We start from the raw sequence: 23,217 nt of genomic DNA, 5'->3' as shown, positions 1-23,217 counted from the left end.
GCGAACGGTTACAGTGTAATGTCACTGAAATTATACATTGGAAAAATACCTTGATTGCTTGTTAAGTCTTCCATTTGTTAGAATGACTATGTTAGGTTCATTTCTTTCTTATGTAAATCGAAAAACTTTCTTTTCACAGTTACATTCTCAGGTGGGCTTTACCAATTAGTGTCAGCACAGATAATATGTTGAAGGTGCTAGTCCCTGTGTGCTGCGTCCATGCCATAATGTTTAGACTGACGCTCATCTAAACAAAAACCAACACTCTACAGGCAAGAATGCCTTAAGACATGGTACATTGGTGAAGCTGAGCAGAGGCTACAACAACGGAATCGGCGCTGCACATCAATCAACAGACAGGTGTCACCTTCCCAGTTGGAGAGCACTTCAGTGATCCAGGACATTCGAACTCGGATCTTCGGGTGACAACCCTACAAGGCGGTCTTTGGAACAGGCAGCAGCTAAAAGTGCCCCCGCAGACTGGTACCCATGGTCATTGGGTTCATGTCACAGTACAGGTGATCCTATTGCCCTATCTACAAACAAAGACCCTCCTACACGAGTGCGCACGCGTGCACGCGCGCGCACACACACACACACACACACACACACACACACGTCTGTGGGGTGAATTTGTACTTACAGAGTTACATTGTACGTTGCTCAAAAACTGCATGACTCCATGTAAGTCTCTGGTAACTCATTTTTATAAATTAGAATCAGTCTAAATATTATGGAACAGACAGCAGCACAGGGGGGCAGACACCAGTTGTTAAACATCACCTGAGAATGAAACTTTAAAATAAAAAAGCTTTGCACTTTACATATGAAAGAAGTGAAGCTCACATGGTCATTCTAACAGATCGGAGACTTAGCAAACAATCAAGGTATTTTTCAATGCACAATTTCAGTTACGACACTATCCGAGTGAATCTCTGCTGCAACTCTCCCAGTGCGACTCATCCCTGGACAATTCTAGCAATGAGCCGAATGAACATATTTCTATTCTGTAACAGCATCGGGGGTGGCGCTGCAGCATTTATTGCCTTCCAGTTTGGAGTCACGTGGACACCAGACCAGATAAGGACGGTAGTTTCCTTCCCTCAAGCACGTCAGTGAAACACATGGGTTTTTCATACAACGTATTCTTAATTCTAGGCACTTATTGCATTCACAAACTATCATTTTCGTGGCGTGGTGAGAATCCAACCCTTCTCCCCAGAATATTACCTGGCTTTGATGTGTTAACAATCCAGCGATAATACCACTAGGCCATACTCTGCTCTTGCTCATTTCATGAACACCAGGAAGAAATATCTAAGCTCTTAAATATTTACTCACCTGTTTTTCAGAAGCAAGATAAACAATTTCAGGTTTCTGCTTTTGTTGTCACACGGACCAAGATTGTAAATGCTGGAACCAGTTGAGACTCTCCGCTCACCCACGTCCATTTTCTCCTCAGAAAGTGTTAAGATGATGGTCTCAATCGGAATCTTCTAAGAAGAATAATCTTTTAATCCATTAATTTCTGGTTTATGGGCCCACCAGTCTCCCGCTGGGCCTCTGAGTTAGCGCTAACCACATCATTATCCCGCAGTCTTCAGCTTTTTGTAGCATGTACCTTCGAGGATGACATCAAACGATCTTCACTGTTAATGTGTGATAATCTACCAATGGAGACAGCTCAGTCCGCGGTGATGGGATAAACACCACCACCCCGCTACTGCTACTTAGTTCATGTGACCAATGCCTTTCCACTTGGTCACCGCGCCCTACATCTGCATTGCATATAAATTGACAAATTTATAGTACTCTCTTGGATTGGTAATCAGGAGCGAGATTGTTTGAATTGTTGAAAAAGTAAGATAAACTGAGAAAATACAGTATATTAAATGGGGAACCGGAAGGGAAAGAGAGAACAGTGAATGATAGTGTTCTGACAAAATTTAAATATCATTGCTGAGGATTCAGGAAATGCTATCATTCACAAACATAGCTCAATGTGGAATGTAACTTTTGGTACAAGCAATGCAAGCAGATTGCAAAACCTTAGTCTGAAAATCTTAGTCTTTCTGCAACTGTTTTAGTTTTAATGAACACACACATGGGATTCAGTGCTGTAATGATCTCCTAAACTGTAGAAGGAAATCCTTGCCTTCGAGGATACGGGGGAAAGTTCACTGATTCATCCCTGTAATGGCAGGACTGTCCTCTGCAAGCATATGAGTACAATTATTAAATGATCCATGGAGTTTCGAAAACGAGTTGAAGGGAAAGTCTCCATTCACAAATTAATCATTCAGTAGAACCCAATACAAGGACACATGTAGTGATGGACAAAGTGGGCAAGAACACATAAATACGATACACAGTAGCTACGATAATTACTGTGTGAAAAGTATTGAATTCAGATCCGCGGTGGCCTTTGGTAATGATATTTACAGTCAAGGACTAGTCTGCACTGGAATATCTATAACCCTACTATGATGTATTTGAACTTCAGTTACCTTTAGAATTAGCTGAGACTCACTCAGGTCATGGAGATTGAGTGAAATCATATTTAAAAAGCAAAGAGTTCATCGTGTAACTGTGAAATCAGTCACCCTCAGTGTAATCCTTGACTTCATTCTCCACCAAAGACATGTGAAGAGTTTATAAAGTGCACAAACGCTGCTTCCTGGATAGCAAGATATTAGGAATCCCAGGGACGGGGTTTACTGAGACATAAAATCATCAGCAAGGATATAAATGGTTTCATCGGTATGATAGAGAATGAAGGAGTTTATTCACGAGATGTGGAATTGCTGCATCAGAAACACGCAAGCTTAAACGGAAACAAAAGAGATTTTCACATAATGTGAGGATTGAAGTGACTAAATCGGGGAAGCTCCCTCTTTCGAGTGAATCTACCAATTCAGTTAGGGCTTCAAAACGACTAGTGAATGATTAAGGAATGATTGGATGAGTGTTTCTTCCATTCAATAAAGTTATTGAAATCCTGGATGACTTTCCGGAAATAAAACGTAGATTTCTGATTTCAGAGTATTTTAAAAGACGCACGAACTAACATACAAGGAGGGAATTTACCATTGAAAGAAAGGAAAAGTGTGGGTGTGGATTAATATCGAATTTGTTTTTTTTTCAGACACAAAGGCATTTCACGAACACGCACAGCTGAATAAGATTGAGTATAAAAAGTTCATGGATTGAAAGGTGCAGCGTATTATTCAAGGTGAAGCATTGAAAATGGGGCTGATGTCCTAAAATAACTGCAGACAGAAGTGACATCCAAATGAGTAGCAATTGAATCGTCACTTGGAGACGCAACACCTACTTTAAAGATTTGACCACATTCACATGATATCAGGTGTATTTCATGCTTTCTTATCTCCACCAAAAACTTTACTCTGTCTTTTTTTGTGTTTTTCAACAGCACACCACTTCATCGGAAAGATGCTCAGACTAAAATTGAATACAATATTCAGACGGTCCTATGGTACCAATCTTTTTTTTTTGTTGATTATTACAATGACCTTTGCGAGTTTGCAACAAACAGCATAACATGAAACCAGCTCAACATCTACTTTCCCGGAATTTAACGCAGTGCACATTGGAAACGTCACCATCTGCTGAAAAATCACCTTCGGCTCTTTCTCCACACATGTCTCTTAACGTTTTAAATATTTGCAGTATGTTTGTTGATCAAGGAGTCATTATCCAGAAAAGGTCGTTATTCAATCCACAAAAACTGGTAGTTTCCCATAAACTTGGCTTTGCTCAATATCACCTTCCATCCTTACCCCTCGACCCGACGACAAATTGAAGCTGCTCCATGTGAGGCTCTGACCTAAATCTTCGGCACAGCACAGCCCACTATACTGGCACAGAGATACCATGCACTGGTCATCTGCAGCACTTTGAGAAACACATTAATGCTTACCTCCACATTCCTGGTTGTACCTTAACGGTTGGGAAACCGAGTTTCTCTGATTCCATGGCTGGTAACTGCGATTACACGATCATCTTCACCAATGGTTTTGACCCCGAGTGAGGCAAGTGGTGAGCTTCTTATTGCAAAGATGGGTAGATTGATAAAATATACAACTTCAACATTTTCCTTCACTAACCCATGAGCTTTTTATTTTGTTTTTCAAATGTAGAAATCTTAAAATCTTCATCTTAAACACACTCAATGACAGGTCTCCATTGTGTCTCTGGCATCAAATTCCAAAGTGTAAACTCCCTCTGAATTCTTCCACCGCAGTCCGCTGTTTGGGATGTATTCCTGTTTTGGGAAATGCACTTCCCCGTGTGTCACGTGCTGCTCCCAGTATACGCTCTGGCACTGCACTCATTTTCCTTCAGACACTTGCTCACTGTGTTGCTGTGATCATACAGTGACTTGGTGTCGCACGGTCCAGGAAAATGATACACATCAAGGTTTTTGCATTGTTGAGTTCAATTGTCAGTTTAGCCTTATTTCGGATTTTGAAATTGTCAGTTCTGTACACAAGTTCGTGTCAAAAATATCTGAACGGAAGTAAGGTGTTCCGAATAATGACATTGAGCACTATGCACTCACCTCCAGTCTGGAAAACAATTCCTCAGACAATTTTACACCTTCTGCTGTCACGGGCTCTTCATCTTGTTGACTTCAAATCGCCACAGAATTCAACAGACCTTGTTACATAGTCATTTCTTCAATTGTGTTCAAATCATTGCGAGCAGAGTATCACAGTGGGAGTGCGCTTCCCCACAGCCCAGAGGTCAGTCCATACACTTGGAACTGCACTGCGCTAATTATCATTTCGCCAACACCACGGAGAAATATCTGCCGCGCTGCATAATATAAGCAACTCAATTACTCATAGGGTCACATACCACTAAGCATGTCTAATAATGTGACGGCGAGGTAAAGCTGGTGCACTACTAACCCATTATGTTCTACAGTAGGGTGTTCAAATCCCCCTATTACCGACGGTTTTTGTTGTTGCCATTTTTGGATGACCACAACTGACTTTTTGAAATTGGAACTCCAATGGTCAGTTTCTATGCATTACGCCATTATAAAATCTCAAAGAATAATTTGAACCTTTTGGCGAAAGTGCATTGAAATGTGAATTTAATTGGGATAATGAAAAGGTACGCGTTTCTCTTTTCAAAGTCAAGTTGCTGTGAACTTTTATCATATGAAAGAAATTCAGGAAAATGAAATAACGAGAGATGCGAAGTGCATGTTTATGCAATGCAATTCTTAATGAGTGTTTTGTCCGATGAAATCTGGAGCAGGTTGGGTGGAAGTGAATCATCTTGGTGAGAAGAGCACAGTGAGACAGCACAAAATAATGGAGATATTTCAAAAAGGGCAGGGGATGTGTGTAGGGGCACAGAGAACTGGCTGCAAATGCACAGTCGAGAATTGCCGTTGTGGGTGCCGTGCATGGGCATAGACAGACTTAAACATTGGTCTCGCCCTTTCCCCTTGGTCGTGGCATTGATGAATGATGGACATAAGATACAGATAAAGGCAATATGTGGTAAGCAAGGTCCCTCTCGTTATGCACACACTGCATGCATCACATTGAACTATGAACAACTGGAGAAGTCAGCATGTTAACTGCAGGGAATGAACCTAAACTGTGTTTCAATAACCGCAGATTCATGCAGCATAAACTTAAAAATGATTTCAATGTCTTTATACACATGTCATTAACAGATGTTTCATTCTAATACCTGTGTGGTGGAAAGAAGAAGACACCACATTTCAAGGTGGATGACAACACTAGCAATTTTGTCTTGAAATTGAGATCTATTTGATAATTTCACACAGTGAACAAGTTCAATTTAAATAATACAAATCACATTCCCTCACCTGGAATAAAAGTGTGATTTCATTACAAACATTGTCCTTGCTAAGTAGCAGTTACTCAACATGAAATATAGGATGCAATTTTTATTGAACATACGTCAATTAGCACCATTATCTTACTTCGGATTGACTGCAGTATGCACATGCTAACTAACGTTTAAGAAAGAAAGTCTTTTGGAAATAAACATTCGGTGGTGATTAAGAATAACATTAGGTTCTCATGATGTGGATATTCCACCAATGGTTCCAGTAGTAGAAATGGTCAGTGGGCAGTATTTCTACGATGATGTAGAGGTGTGTGAGCTGCCAGAGATAAGAGCTCCCACCTCATCTGGAGCAGCGTCTGCTGACATAGACCAGGGAGCTTTGTGACATCAGTCTGGGAGTTCCAAGCACAACTGGACTAGTTTTTATTGACATGAAGCATCAGGGAGCATTGGGATATCAGACTGGTAGATCCAACCTCAACTGGACCGCTTCTATTGATATGGGGTAGGGAACTTTGGGACACCAGACTGGGAGCTACAACGTCACCTAGAGCAGCTTCTATTGACATGGAGCAGCAAAGAGCAATGGAACGTCAGGTCGGGATCTCCAACCTAACCTGGAGCAGCTTGTATTTACATGGAAGAGGAGGGAATATTGGGACATTAGGCTGGGGAAAGGATATTCAACTATTTTAATCTGAAGTAAAATAGGTTTCAACACCTCAGATGTTAATTGATTTATGAAGAATCTGTCCCGGGATAATAATTAATTTTGTAGATATTAAAGACAAGTCCTGCAAATGTTCAACTCAGAAAAATACATTGCTACAGAGAGAAATGGGAATGATGTTTCAAGTCTTTGACTTCTTTTCTGGTCGACTCTGCATTGGATAACATCACCGGAATTACTTTTTCACTCATTTCATGTTATTCAGTTTTCTGCGAATACGGAAAGGTCATTAACGTAATATAAAGCTGAAAATTAATGGGAATATAAAATATTGTGATTAGGCTGGCGTTTACCTCTAATTATGGTGGAAACGCAGCAAAGTCAGTTGTAATTTCCTCGATCAGCAGTGACCTCACTAATTGGCTGATCAGATTGTGAATGGTAGTTTTTTTTAAGGACAATTTGAAGTGAATCAACGATGTTGATTTTCTTTGTTCTTTGTTCACCTTGTGAATGTTACTGCTATTGGCTCATGTCCTTGTTTTCACCACAGCTCTGCAGCGTGTAAAATCTCAGCTGTGCAGCGGGCCAGTGGTACAACCATTCGTAAAGCTGGCTACTTATCAGTTGGTGTAAGTTCGACTTTTACTTGGCGCCGTCGCATTGTGGAGATTCATCACACATCCAAACTCATCTTTCTTGCTTCACTGAGATGGTGTATATTTGAAATTTTCATCTCTACGAACGAAAATGATTTCACTGTCTTCGATCAGTTAAACATTACCAAGAACAATCAGAGTTAAAGATTATACAACACCAGATTGTATCGAATAGGTGTATTTGGAAACACCAGTATTCTATACGCTGCTTCTTCATCAGGTGGTTGTCAACTGTGGGACTCTAACCTGGCTTTGTGTGATTAATAAATTTGTCCACCCCAGTCCAATACCAACACCTCCAAGTAATGGGTAATATCGACACCACGAACGGTTGGTTAAAGTCCAGATGATCTTCCAAAAGATCGCGCATGTTGACACACACATCAATTTTCTGAAGAAAGACACCCAGCTGATGAAGGAGCGGCTCTCCTAAAGCTAGTGTTTCCAAACAAACCTGCTGGACAATGCCCTGATGTTGTGTATTTTTTTTAACTTTGTCTCCCCAACTCAAACACTGGCAATTCCATATCATAGAGAACATCAGTCATGTCGCAGCGCTGTCAGAGAAGGCAATCCTGGAAAACCCCACACATTGCTCATAGGTACGTTTCGTTTTCAGAAACCAACCCACTCAATCGCTGAGACTCAGTTTTGACAGTTTTTGAAACTCTTTCGAAGTGGAATCAGATGAGAATGATGAACTTTCCGACTGTGCAGGGAGAGGGAAGACACTTTTCCATTCTTTCAAGGGCTGGGGTATTGACTAATCTAAGATATTAAACAGATTCCTGGTAGAGCTGCTTTCTCTGCCTCAGAAACAAGAAGTCCTGATTTAGGAAGTCAAGAAGTTAAAAATCGCACAACACCAGGTCATAGTCCAACAGGTTTAATCGGAAGCATTAGTATTTGGAGGGCTGCTCCTTCATCAGGTGGTTGTGGACTACACACTTGTAAGATACAGAATTTATTGCAAAAGGTTACAGTGCGACGTAACTGAAATTTTACATTGAAAAATAACTTGATTGTTTGTTAAATCTTCCATTTGTTAGAATGACTACGTTCGGTTCACTTCTTTCTTATGTAAATCGCAAAACTTTCCTTTAATAGTTACATTCTCAGGTGAACTTTAACAATTAATGTCAACCCAGCTAATATGTTGAAGGTGTTAGTCCCTGTGTGCTGTGTCCGTGCCATAATGTTTAGACTGACGCTAATCCTAAAAAAAAACAACACGCTGCAGGCAAAGATGCTTTGAGGCATGATACATTGGTGAAACCGAGCAGAGGCTACAGAACGGATGAATGGCGACTGCACATCAATCAGCAGCAGGTATGCCCCTTCGCAGTTGGGGAGCACTTCAGTGGTCCAGGACATTCGTCCTCGGACCTTCGGGTGACCATCCTCCAAGGCGGACTTCGGAGCAAGCAGCAGCTGAATGTGCCTGAGCATAGGCTGATAGCTCAGTTCGGTACCCATGGTGATGGCCTCGACAGGGACCTTGGGCTCATGTCAATGTACAAGTGATCCCATTACTTATCTACACAAACAGACCCTCCTACACACACACACACACACACACACACACACACACACACACACACACACACACACACGCATATATGTTTGTGGAGTGAATTTGCACTTGCAGAGTTACATCGTAATTTGCTCAAAAACTGCATGAATCCATGTAAGTCTCTGTTAACTCATTTTATAAAATTAGAATCATTCTAAACATTATGGAACAGACAGCAGCACACGGGGGCTGACACCAATTGTTAAAGTTCACCTGAGAATGTAACTTTAAAATAAAAAGTTTTGCGCTTTACATATGAAAGAAGTGAAGCTAAAATGGTCATTCTAACAGATCGGAGACTTAGCAAACATTCAAGGTAATTTTCAATATATAATTTCAGTTACATAACACTGTAAACTTGTGCTATAAAATCTGTGTCTTACAATTGTGTACTCCACAACCACCTGATGAATGAACAGTGGTCCAAAAGCTAGTATTTCCAATTTAGCCTGTTGGAATATAACCTGGTGTTGTGTTATTTTCAAATTTGCACACCCCAGTGCAAAACCTGCATCTCCAAGTCTTTCAATCCGAGGCACTCTGGTCACAGATCCAACCTTTGTGCATTCAACTTATTAAATCCTTGAAAAGAACTGAATGTTTCAGTAATGATCATTTTTGTAGCACTGAGTCAAAGCAGGCAAAGGCAACTGCTTTTAACGTTTATTCCCATTTGCATTCATCTCCGATATGAAATTCTCACTGACTCTGACAGCACTGATACCTTTGCTGTTTTGTAATGTCAGGAATCCATGTTCAATTTCCGACTTTCATAAGGAACAAAATATATTTTTTCCCTGACTGGAAATAAACATTGGGAAATAGCAGTGAGACAGCTGAATTTCAACACTTTCGCAACAAGGAAGACAGATGCAATGCTTGCAAATTTTCTTGGTAACTTTATTTTTACCTTATTGGTTCAGTTGAAAAATGACACTCATTGAGTTTTTTAAAACATGGCGAATGACCCTTCAGCCATTCAGCATCATCATCAGTCATCAAACATCTGGCTTGTAAACATTCAAGTCTTCAGTTAAATTGTTATTCAATTTCTTAAGGGCTTAAGTGGAACAAAAACATCTCTGTGAACTAACAGTTCTGAAAGACAAACTCTTTCTCAGAGCCGTTTGTCAGTTTTCCTCATGATGCTGCGGAAAATGTTTCTGCGCTCACATCTGAATTGGTGTTTTTCAGCTTCCTTTTTCTTTCTATTAAATGGTTTAGGTTCCAGTACAGATATAAGCTGCAGGTTGCGGAAGTCACGTGTTTGTGCTTTCACTGACACTCTGTCTCAGCGGGAGCTGCAGATCTTCCCCACGCTGATTCAGACAGCACTGTCCTTCCTGTGACATGTCCCATGGCGAATGGAAGGACAGGCATTAATAACCCGCACTTCGGAATGTAGCGACAGTTTTAAAACATTTGCACTGCCCCAGCGAGGAATTGAGCTCCTATCTCCCGCATAACATGCGGCGACACTAACAACTATATTACCGAGGACAACAGTTTCAAAGGAGACCCTTCAGCCCGTTGTATCTCCATTTGTCAAAATCAACTGCTTAACGACTCGAATCGTTTAGCTCATAGCCTTATAGGTATTGGCAGAACATATTCATATCTGAATATTACTTCAGGTTAAAAGGGTCCCTGCCTCTGTGACCCTTACAGACACATTGCTGCAAATTCCAAAACCTGCCGGCCTATAACGCTTTTCCACACATCTACTTAAAACTTTCAGTCTTTCTCATTACATTTGTGCCCCCCTGTGATCGATCTATCCGTCGATGGGAAACGTTACGTTCAGTCTACCTGATCCACACCCCTCATTATTTTGTATATCTGAACTATGCCTTCTCTGAAATGCCCCTGCACGGTGACAAACAACTCTGGTCTTACCTGTCTCTCTTCCTGACTGAATCTCTTCAGCCTCGACACTATCCAAGTGAATATCTCCTGCACCTTTCCCAGTGTGATCACATCCCTGGACTTATGCGAATTGCAGAGAATTGTCGCGGTAGAGACAAATGAACCTTTTTTTTAACATTTTGCACCAGCATGCGGTGCGTCTCTGCAGCATATATTGCCAAGCGGTCTGGAGTCACATGGAGTCCAGAGCAGTTAAGGACGGTTGATTCCTTCCATCAAGGCCTTCAGTGAAACAGATGGGATTTTCGGACAACGGATTTAGCGCATTCTGAATTGGAAGTATTTCTTGCATTTATATTCTATCGTCGTCGTGGCATGGTGAGAATCGAACCCGTCTCCACAGAACGTGACCTGGCCTTTTGTGTGAACAATCCAGCGATAATACCAGTAGGCTATTGCAGAAAGCCGTCATGGCTGATCTTTTCCAATAGAGTCTCTTCTCCCCTATTATTCTCTGTGTCCACTTATTGAGCCTCACGCTCCAATGATCTCTGGTCCATGTCAGTAAAAGCTGCTAAAAGAGAATTGATTGCACAGCCACGATATCCAAACGGATCGAATGATTTGAAGGTGCCAATGAAAAGATTGAGGCATGGTCACCAAGTAACAGTGAGTGCAACGCCACAGACTGGACGGTATCAACGTGTAAGTGTATGTTAGATTGTGCAATGCCTCAGTCAAATGGGACGAGGGACAGGAAAGAGAGTTCGGGCGAGTGGGAGGAAGAGACATCTTCCAGAACTTTTGGGTTGAAATGCTGATACATGAAACACTGAATTATCAGAGAACGAAATTCGATGGAAAACAAATCATCACCTCGGAGATCATTATCATGCAAAAAGGAGTTATTTCTTACCGTATTTCCGCAAAAGTAAAATTTTGAGAGAACTGACCGCTATGAAGTGGATTTGGTACGAAGTCGCGGCAACCACAACGCAGAAAACAAAATACTAAATGGTTACAGCACTCCACAGACTACGCTTGTAAACTGCAGCCAGTATGGTAGCAGAGGAAATGTCAGGAAGAATATACAATATCAGGACTTAATGACAGGCATGTGGGAACTCAGAATGGGCTGAGTCTTTAACTGTAACGTCCCCAGAGTCTGTGGAGATTCCATGAATGAGAGTGTTGGAGAATGGGATTTATGAAACTCTCCAAACTCATGGGACAGTACAGGATACGCTTCAATAGCATTATAGTTTAACATCGCCTACTTCATCACTTTGCCCACACAAGGCAATACCAACTGCTGCACGCAATCACACTTCATTCCAGTTCTCGACTGAAGCAGGCATGAAGATCCAATTGGAAGTTGGGATGGAATGACGGGAGAGTGGCGCGTGTATTTCCGAGGTTGGGACTGCTCCTGGTCAAAAACGAGGTGGAAGGGAATACTTGCCCCCATTTATAATATTATAGCCATAAGCAGTACATGTTGTTGGCGCAACCAACTGGTGTATCTAAAGTTTGTTGAACATTTAACTTTGGGGTGACAATGTTCGAAATTTCATTTTCCTATTTGGATCAGTGTTCTTGACATTGGCAGTAGCAGCTGCTTATGTTTGCATCAGCTCAGGATCAGTTTCTTCTTCCCAGTAAATACTGCAACCTGGAGAAGGTTGTGTTGTGGTTACATAATAAATGAGTCATCCTTGGGGACTCACACACGGAACTGATAATGTTAAAGTTCGACGAATAAAACCTGAAATGAAAGACTGACCTCAGGAACAGAGAACATGCCTTTAATTTCCTGCAATCCCATCCATGCATGACCCGTATGCAGGGGTGCTACCATCTTTACCCAATCCTGCCTACTTGTGATTCCAGGTGCAGAACAACATAGCTGACCCTTAATCCGAGAATGTCGACGCTGTAGGTAGGCTGGACATTCGGCCCATTCCAGTCGACACCATCCCTTCGAAGCACATCCTATCAGACACACACTCCATACTGATTCCGTTCCCCTTCATTTCCCATGGCTGATCCAAGTAACCTGCACACCTTCAGACTGTGGGAGGAAACTCACACAATCAAAGAGAGAATGTGCAAACTGCACACAGTCACACAAGACTGGGATCGAATCCATGTCTCTCGTGCAGAGAGGCAGCAGCGAATCAGAATGAACAACAAATGCTGTCCTGACCAGCGACATCCACACGCTGTTGGTATATCAGGAAGAATAAAAACACGTTCACAAATGGACAAAGGGACTTACGTCTGCGTGGGCATGATTTGAGCCAATCATTCATCCTGGGTAGATACAAGGACACCGATATCACAGAGAAACCAGCGCAATGCGGGATTCAATTACCTGTTGCAGTAGAAACTCATTTACTCAGTCAAACTGGGGACAGTCTGTTCAACAGTCCCGTGTGTTGGGAGGGCTCAATGAGCAATAAAAACTCCAGAGTAACCAGCAAGATTACATATCCCAGAAGGAGATCAATTAAACTGTCAACGCTGCTGTTAATTCCAACCAGCTGCCGGTTTCATAGCGTCAAAGTCATAGACTCACGCAGCATGAAAACAGGCCTTTCACTCCTACCAGCTCATACTGAACATAATGCCAAACTAAACGAGTCGCAACTGACGGCTCTTGTAATTGCTGAGTGTTAATAATGTCCTTGTAATAATATTACTGCATTGTTAATATGAATGTCCAGATATACTTCTATGGACACCGGTTCAAATCCTGGCATGGCAAATGCTGGAATTTTATTACAATAAATACCTCGAGTTGAAGAGTCTAATGATGATGTTGAACCAGTTGTTGTAAATCTGATTCACTAATGCCTGATAGGGAAGGAAACTGCCATACTTATCTGGTCTGGTTTCTGGCTCCAGATTCATAATATCGTGGTTGATCCTGAACTCCCCTCTGGGCAATAAATAATGGACTAGGCATAAATGAATAGCTTTTTTCTAATCACACGGAAACTTTCCAATGCATTTATCGATCCAAATATCCTGTAAATATTGTAAATGTACTTTCATTCATCACTGCCTCAGGAAGTGAATTGCACACATAAACCATCCTCTGTTAAAAACAGCCTCACATGTCTTATTTTAAATATCCCTCTTTTCATCTGAAACATTTACCCTCTCGTCTTGAAGTGTCACTGCTTGGAGAAAAGACAGTTAAAGTTAATTCTATTCGAACTCTCAATAATTTATAAATTTCTATCAGGTCGCCTTTCAAACTCCGGTTCTCGTGTGAAAATATTCTCAGCCTATCCAGCCTTTCATTGTAACTCAAACCTTCCCCACTACCAATATGCTGATACACGTCTTCTAAACCTACTCCAGCTGAATAATGTCCTTGCTATTACTGGGCGATAAGAACTGGGCACAGTACTCCAGAAGAGGCCTCACACAATGTCCTATTCCATTCAACATGACGTACCAACTCCGACGCTCAAAGGACTGTGCAACGCAGGCAGGATGACAATTTTTTATTAACCATTCTGTCTATATGTGAAGCAAACTAAAAAGAAATATTTAACTGCATCCCTGGCCTCCGTTTTCCACAACATTATGCAACGCCCTAGCACTAATTGTATAAACCCTTCTCTTATTTGATGAGGCAAAACGCAATACCTTCCATTTATCCAGATTGAACTACATGTAAAATATTTCAGCCCAAAGACGCATTGGATTAAGATCCTTCTGGAAACTTAGATCACCTTCTTTACAGTCTCCAATTCTGGTGTCCTCTACAAGCTTATGAACCATGGCTTCTATGAGTTCGATTGTTTTCTCATACAGGTCAATGATTTATACTTATTTGTCGTGGCCATAATTTCGCAGTTTGTAAATCAGGTAACAATTAGTCATGTCGTTAACCATGAGGAAGAAAGCCATAGACTGCAGGGAAATTGGAAACAATTGGCAAGAAAATGTGCTGAAAGGAGTTCAATCCAGGGAAGTGGGTGATAATGAATTTGGGGAGGAACAATGATAAATGTGTGAATACTGAGTGGTTTAAAGTAATAAAAGAGAAATTGGAGTAGACAGTCAACAATCTTTGAAGATGATTGGACAAGGGATCAAGTGGTCTCAAGGGGTTGGAGATACTTTCAGTTCTTGACCGCAGGTGGGAATATAAAAGCAGGGAAACTTTAGCAAAGGCCTATTCAATGGCCTATTCAAGATCAATGAACAGGGGAACCAGTTGGACGGAAGTGCGCACTGCAGGTGCTGGAAATCAGAATCTAGATTGGAGGGGTGCTGAAGAAGCACAGCAGGTCAGGCACCATCCGAGTTGCAGAAAAAAAAATAACGTTTCAGGAAAAAGCCCTTCATCAGGAATAAAGCTGGGAGCCTCGAGGGTGGAGAGATAAACGGGAGGATGGGTCTGGGAAGAATTTAGCTGAGAGTGCAAGAGGTGGATGGAGATGGGGTAAAAGGTGATAGGTCAGAGAAGAGGGTGGAGCGGATAGGTACGAAGGAAGACAGACAGGTGGGACAGGTCAGTAGGATGGTGCCAAGTTAGAAAGTTGGAACTCGGATAAGGTGGGCGTGGGGAGATGAGGAAACTGGTGATGACCAAGTTGATGCCCTGGTGTTGAAAGGTCCCGAGGTGGAAGATCTGGCGTCCAGTGGTGAGGGAATGTCCGTGGAGGAGACCCAGGAACTGCATGTCCTTGGGAGAGTCGGTGGGGGGGATGGTAGTTGATATTTTTGGTCATGGGGCATTGGGATTGAATGTTGAAGGTGCCCTGGAAATGTTCTCTGAAGCGCTCTGCGAGAAGGTGTCTGTTGGCCCCAATGTAGAGGAGACCGCATCGCGAGCAACAGATGCAAAAATGACACGTGTGGAAGTGCACATTTGATGAACGTGGAAGGCTCATTGGAGCCTTAGAAGGATGTGAAAGGGAAGATGTTGGTACAGGTTTTGCAATTCCTGTGGTGGCAGGGGAAGGTGCAACGAGAGGAGGATGGGTCATTGGAGGGCTTGGACTTGACTAGGTAGTCGTAGAGGAAGCAGTTTTTGTGAAAAGTGGATAGGGGTGGGGCGGGAAATATATCCCTGAAGGTCAGTGTTGCTGACACTTTTTACAAACCCACTGATCCCCACAGCTATCTGGATTATACCTCCTCCCACACCACCTCTTGAGCAAATGTTATCCTGTATTCCCAATTCCTCCACCTTAATCGCATCTGCTCCCAAAGGTCGAGCTCCACCACAGAACACACCAGATAGCCTCCTTCTTTAAAGACCGGAATTTCCCCTCCGATGTGGTTGAAGATGCCCTCCAACACATCTCATCCATTTCCCGTACCTCCGCCCATGAACCCCACACCTCCAACCACAACAAGGACAGAACCTCCCTGGTCCTCATCTTCTAGTCCTCCAACCTCTGCATAAGTCACACCATCCACTGACAGTTTCGCCACCTCGAAACGGATTCCACCACCAGGGATATGTTCCCCTTCAAAGTTTGGGAGAAGATTTGTAGCTCAGGTGCTTGTTGTTGTGGTTCTGTTCGCCGTGCTGGGAATTTGTCTTGCAAACGTTTCGTCCCCTGTCTAGGTGACATCCTCAGTGCTTGGGAGCCTCCTGTGAAGCGCTTCTGTGCTGTTTCCTCCTACATTTATAGTGGCCTGTCTCTGCCGCTTCCGGTTGTCAGTTCGAGCTGACCGCTGTTGTGGCCGGTATATTGGGTCCAGGTCGATGTGTTTGTTGATAGAGTCTGTGGATGAGTGCCATGCCTCGAGGAATTCCCTGGCTGTTCTCTGTTTGGCTTGCACTATAATGGTAGTGTTGTCCCAGTCGAATTTATGTTGCTTGTCGTGCGTGTGTGTGTGGCTACTAAGGATATCTGGTTGTGTCGTTCTGTGGCTAGTTGGTGTTCATGTATACGGGTCGTTAACTGTCTTCCTGTTTGTCCGATGTCGTGTTTTGTGCAGTCCTTGCATGGGATTTTGTACACTACAGTCGTTTTGCTCATGTTGGGTATCGGGTCCTTCGTTCTGGTGAGTTGTTGTCTGAGAGTGGCTGTTGGTTTGTGTGCTGTTATGAGTCCTAGTGGTCTCAGTAGAATGCCTGTCAGTTCATAAATGCTCCTGATGTATGGTAGTGTGGCTAGTACTTTGGGTTGCGGCATGTCCTCGTTCCGTTGTCTCTCCCATTCCTAGACGTGATGGTACAGAGAACAACGAAAGGATAATTCACCACAAAGGTTTACACGAAAGTCACACACACAGACCAATTCCTAAACTATGAATGCAACCACCCCACCACACACAAACGAAGTTGCATTAGGACACTATTCAAAAGGGCCACAACACACTGCAGCACACCAGAACTGCAAAAAGTGGAAGAGGAACACCCATACAAGGTATTCGCCAAAAACGGATACCGTCACAATTTCATCAACAGATGCCTAAGGGAAAGACAACGGAACGTGGACAAGCCGCAACCCAAAGTACTAGCCACACTACCATACATCAGGAGCATTTCTGAACTGACAGCCAGACTACTGCGACCACGAGGACTCATAACAGCACACAAACCAACAGCCACGCTCAGACAACAACTCACCAGAATGAAGAACCCGATACCCAACATGAGCAAAACTAATGTTGTGTACAAAATCCCATGCAAGGACTGCACAAAACACTACATAGGACAAACAGGAAGACAGTTAACGACCCGTAGTCATGAACACCAACTAGCCACGGAACGACACGACCAGCTATCTGAAGTAGCCACACACACAGACGACAAGCAACATGAATTCGACTGGGACAACACTACCATTATAGTGCAAGCCTAACAGAGAACAGCCAGGGAATTCCTCGAGGCATGGCACTCATCCACAGACTCTATCAACAAACACATCGACCTGGACCCAATATACCGGCCACTACAGTGGACAGCTGGAACTGACAACCGGAAGCGGCAGAGACAGGCCACTATAAATGCAGGAGGAAACAGCACAGAAGCGCTTCGCAGGGGGCTCCCAAGCACTGAGGATGCCACCTAGACAGAGGACGAAACGTTTGCAAGACAAATTCCCAGCTTGGTGAACAGAAACACAACATATGTTCCCCTCCCCACCCCTTTCCGCCAAGACCATTCGCTCTGTGACTACCTAGTCAATTCCACGCCAGCAAATGACCTACCCTTCCCGCTTGGCAACTTCCCCTGTCACTGCAGCAATTGCAAGACCTGCACCCACATCTACCTCCCCACATCTGTCCAAGGCTCTAATGGAGGCTTCCACATCCATCAAAGTTTCTCCTGCACTTCACACATGTCAGGTCTTGTATACGTTCCTCCCGGTGTGGTCTCCTCTTAGTTGGAGAGAGGAGATGTGCTCTCACAGAGCACTTCAGCGAATATTTACAGGATACCCGCAAGATTCAACCCCAGTGCCCCATGACCAAACAATTCAACTCCCCTTCCACTCTCCCGAGGACATGCAGGTCCTGGCTTCCTGTATCGCCACTGCCTCATGACCCGATGCATGGAGGAAGAAAGCCTCATCATCCGCCTGGGGACCTTTCAACCCTATGGCATCAATTTGGACTTCACCCGTTGCCTCATTTGCTCTCCCCCTACCTTACCCCAGTTCCCACCTTCCAGCTCAACACTATCCGCCTGACTTGCCCCACCTGTGCATCTTCATTCCCACCTATCCACTCCACCTTCTTCTTTGACATTTCATGTTCACCCCCAGCCTGCATCCACTTACAGCACTCTCAGTTACCTTCTCCCCAGCACCACACCCTTCCCTTTTATCTCTCCATCCCATATGCTCCCAGTCTCATTCCTGATGAAGGGTTTTTAACTACAACCTCCATTTTTCCTTCTCCTCAAATGCCGGACCTGCTGTGCTTCTCCAACACTACTCTAATCTTGAGGGGAGTCAGTTGCTTGAGAGGGTTTTCGGATATTTTACACTGTTGACCACAGGCTGTGGATGATAGCATAACGTTTAGGGAACGATGACCAGACCAGTTTAGGGAACAGCTAAATGACTGAGCACAAGTCTGGTCATCGCATAAATCAAAATTTTTCTTAAAATTGTAAGATAAAAGATGGAAGGCTGAAGTATGCAACTTTGCCCATCAAGACCGTTTCACCAATGAGTTTATCACTGATTCCTTTCCAAGTCAGAGTGCTATGGGCCTTGGAGGGAACTTGCAAATGATGGCATTTAATTGCATCATCCAAACTTGTCCTTGTCGTCAGTACAGCTGTTGTGCTTTGAAGGTTTTGTCAAACATGCCCGAATGACTTACTGCAGTGCATCTTGCAGTTGGTGCACTCTGCTGCAATTGGGCCTTAACGGTGAAGGGAATGAATATTGCAGGTGTTGAAGAGGGCACACTCAAGTGACTGCATTGTCCTGGACGGTGTCCAGTTCCTTAAGTGTTATTGAAGTTACACCCATATAGGCAAATGGAGAGAGTTATGTTCCTCGTCTCATTTGTGCCTTGCCAACGATGGAGGATTCACGGAGCAATGAGTTGAGGTGAAAGTCAAAAGAATGTCTCAAGAACATGTTGTTGTTGTCAAAGTGTTTATGTATCCAGATTCTATACGTTTTCCCCGAAATAATAGCTCTGTGGACAATTACACGGGGTAATTTGTTTACAGTAAAGTTATTAGATGTCAATGCGATATGATTAAATTATCATTTGTGAGAGTGATCATTACTCTATTTCGTCCTTGTGTGGACCAATCTGATTCCAGTCGCTGTCTGATTTCAAGATCCAATTCCCGTCTGTGCTTGAAATTTCAACCGTTTCCTCGCATAAATGTCTCCACCTGCCTTCATAATATGTAACGACGCTAGAGGGGACAGCAGAGATTTACGGACATGTTACCAACACTGGAGAAAATGTATCTTCTTGGAATGATTGGTTCGGCTGGGACTATTCTCCTTGAAACAAAGAGAGGGAGGGGAGCTCTATAATCACATAATAACATTTATAAACGTTCAATATTCATTGATAGGGTAGTTACGGGCTGGTGGTTCACCCTCTGGTATGAGGAGAGCACCAGAGGACATGAACTCAGAATTAGATATTGCCGATTTAATTCAGAAATGCGGGGTAATTTCTTTGCTCAAGGGCTAATGAATCGGTAGAACTCCTTGCCGAAATTGTTCTTGAGGCTGAGTTGTTGTGTATTTTCAAACTGTGCCAGACAGATATTTAACCATAACGGCGATGAAGCTTTGTCGAGGCAATGCTGGAGAATGGAGTTGAGGATTATCGGATCAGCCATTAGTTCGTTGAATGGTGGAGCAGACTCGAGGGGCTGAATGGCCGACTTCCAATCCTACATCATTTGGTCTAACGCCTTATTTCATTGATATCTTTAGAATTCTGAAAGGATGGGATGAAGAGATAGAAAAGGTTTTCAAACTGATCAGACAGATCAGGAACTAGGCTCATAAGTTCATAAACAAGAAATGTGCTGTGGCCTGGAGACAACAAATGGCACTGGGCACACCGCAGATGGGTATGTGCAGATGTTGTGATTGCTAAAGAAAATTGGTAGCTCTAATATTGTTGCCAACTTGGTGATCACGCTGGATGATGGATTGTGGTATGATTCACACAGCAAAAGTTTGTGAAAGAATGAAAGGTTCGTTTCATTGGAAAAGTTTTCTGCGGTTCCAATTCAATTGACTGTTTAAAATACTGATCAGAACTTTGTGTGGAGTATTACACTAAAATTGACAAGCCCACTGGATAAACTATTGCACCCGATCTCTTCTTATTTGTTCCCCTTTCAACATCGAAGGAGGCCCTTCAGCCTGTTGTGGCCTCACTTGTTAAACACAACTGCTTAACGACCTGAATCATGTATTCCATCGTTTAGCTCATAATCTTACATGTTTTGGCATCACAAATTAACATCTCAATTTTTTTTCAGGTTAGAATGATTTCCGCCTCTCTGACCCTTGCTGCAAATCTACTCAAACCTTTCTGCCTTTTCCCGAAATCTCCTGGGCCCAGTGTTCGATCTCTCCATCAATAAGAAATGCTTCTTTCAGTCTATCCTATCCATATCCCTCAGTATTTAGCACATCTCAGTCATGTCTTCTCTAATCTCCTCTGCTCGGTGACAAACGACCCCAGTCTGTCCAATCTATCCTCACAACTGAAACTCTTCAACCCAGACAATATCCCAGTGCATCTCTACTGCAACGTTCCCAGTGCGATCACATCCATGCAGTACTCTGAATTGCAGAACTGGACACAGTAATCTAGCTAGGGCCGAATGAACTTTTTTTCTTTTCTGTTACATTATGAGGGCGTCGCTGGGTCGGCAGTATTGATTGGTATACCGAATGGCAGAGTGGGCATTTGAAACTCAACCATATTGTAGTGAGCCTGAAGTCACATGGAGGCCCAAACAGGTCAGAATGGTAGTTACATTCCTTAAATGACGTCAGATGGTTTTGTTGTTTTCAACAATTGGCTGTGGATTTATAGGAGTTATTAGATTCGTAATTCCAGATATTTATTGAATCCCAATTCGACGACCGAGCATGGTCAGAATCAAACCCCAGTCCGTGGTGTCTGAACAAACAGACCAGTGTTCAGTGGGAATCGTGTTCGGGCATTGCAGAAAAGCAGTGAATCTGATCTTATCCAATGAAGTCGCTTTTCCCCGATACTGTCCTGTGCCATTTTCCTGACCCTGACCCCCCCCCCCACCCGCGCCCACCTCCAATAATATCTGGTCCATATCAGTAAAAGCTACTACAAGAGTATTGATCTCACAACAGTGGTAACCAAATGGATCAAATGGTCTACAGGTCCCGATAGTGGGGTTGGGGCACATTCACCCAGCAACAGTGACCCCAGCCATCGACTGATCGGTATCAATGGGAGAGTCTGTATTAGATTCTGAAATGCCTTAGTGAAATAGGAAATGACTCCGCAAACACATGATGAAAGAGCAGCGCTCCGAAAGCTAGTGCTTCAATTAAACCTGTAAGACCATAACCTGCTGTTGGGTCATTTTTAACTTTGTACTCCATAGTCCAACACCGGCATCTCCAAATTAATGAAATGGGGGTATGGGATGGAAAGTTCGGTTTGTGATCGTAGGAGGGAAGAAATCTCTGAGAACGGGTGGGTTTGAATTCTGACATATGAAACACAGAGATGTGAGCGAGAAGAACTTCAAGGAAAAAAAAAATCACCTTGGAGAAAATCAAAACTTTAAAACAACTGATTCCTTTGTGTTTCACAAAAGACTGGGACACATAGAGCAATGATTGCCGTGACTCGGATACGAACCGAGGTGGCTGCGGCCACAACGCAAAGGCTAACCACTAAACAATTACAGCAACCCACAGATGAACACAGCAAGCTCACCCAATACGTACAGTATCATAAGGAATGTTAGGAAGAGCACCAAATGCACAATATCAGTGCTAAGCGAAACAGTAGCATATATTTGGGAACTCAGAAAGGTTTGACGGTTTAACATCGATTCCCCTAGTGGCTGTGTTGATTTCATCATTAATGTGTTTAGGGCTGAGATAAAGAGATTTCTCCAAAACATCAAAGACTCCGGGGACAGTGCAGCTTTTCTTACCTGCACATCCACCAATATCATTTATTGTATCCGTTGCTACCGATGCGATCTCCTGTACATTGGGGAGACTGGGCTCCACCGAGCAGAGCGCTTTAGGGAACATATCTGGGACACGCGCACCAATCAACCACCCAGCCCTGTGGCCCAACATTTCAACTCTCCCTCCCAATCTGCCGAAGATATGGAGGTCTTGGGCCTCCTTCAACGCCGCTCCCTCACTACCAGACACCTGGAGGAAGAACGCCTCATCTTCCGCCTCGGAACACTTCAACCCCAGGGCATCAATACGGACTTCGACAGTTTCCTCATTTCCCCTTCCCCACCACACCCCATTTCCAAACTTCCAGCTTAGCACTGTCCCCATGGCTTGTCCTGACTTGTCCTACATGCCGATCATCTATTCCACCTATCCATTCCACCCTCACCCCCGACCTATCACCTTCATCCCCTCCCCCACTCACCTATTGTACTCTGTGCTACTTTCTCCCCACTCCCACCCTCCTCTCACTTATCTCTCCACCCTTCAGACTCTCTGCCGGTATTCTTGATGACGAGCTTCTGCCCGAAACGTCGATTTTCCTGCTCCTCGGATGCTGCCTAAACTGCTGTGCTCTTCCAGCACCACTAATCCAGAATCTGGTTTCCAGCATCTGCAGTCATTGTTTATACCAAGCTTTTGTTGAAATGTATACTTCAATAGCAATGCAGTTTAACATCGGTTACTTCACGAGTTTCCCCACACAAGGCAGTAACCACTGCTGCCACATTGTCCAGGTTCCCAGCCCCAGACTCAGAGGAACTGAGTGGCACAGTCGCGAAGAACCAACTTGAAATCAAGATGGGAATAAGGTTGCAGAGATACTCGATGGCTCAAGTTACGCAACCGGAGAATGCACGGTGTTTCTATGATGGTTTAGAGGCGCAAGCAATTCCGAGGGTGGGAGTGCTCCTGGTCAAA

This window comes from Chiloscyllium punctatum, unplaced genomic scaffold (genome assembly GCF_047496795.1).
Source record: "Chiloscyllium punctatum isolate Juve2018m unplaced genomic scaffold, sChiPun1.3 scaffold_77, whole genome shotgun sequence".
NCBI lineage: Eukaryota > Metazoa > Chordata > Chondrichthyes > Orectolobiformes > Hemiscylliidae > Chiloscyllium > Chiloscyllium punctatum.
The sequence above is the reverse complement of the archived record's forward strand: the minus strand, read 5'-3'. Positions refer to the sequence as shown.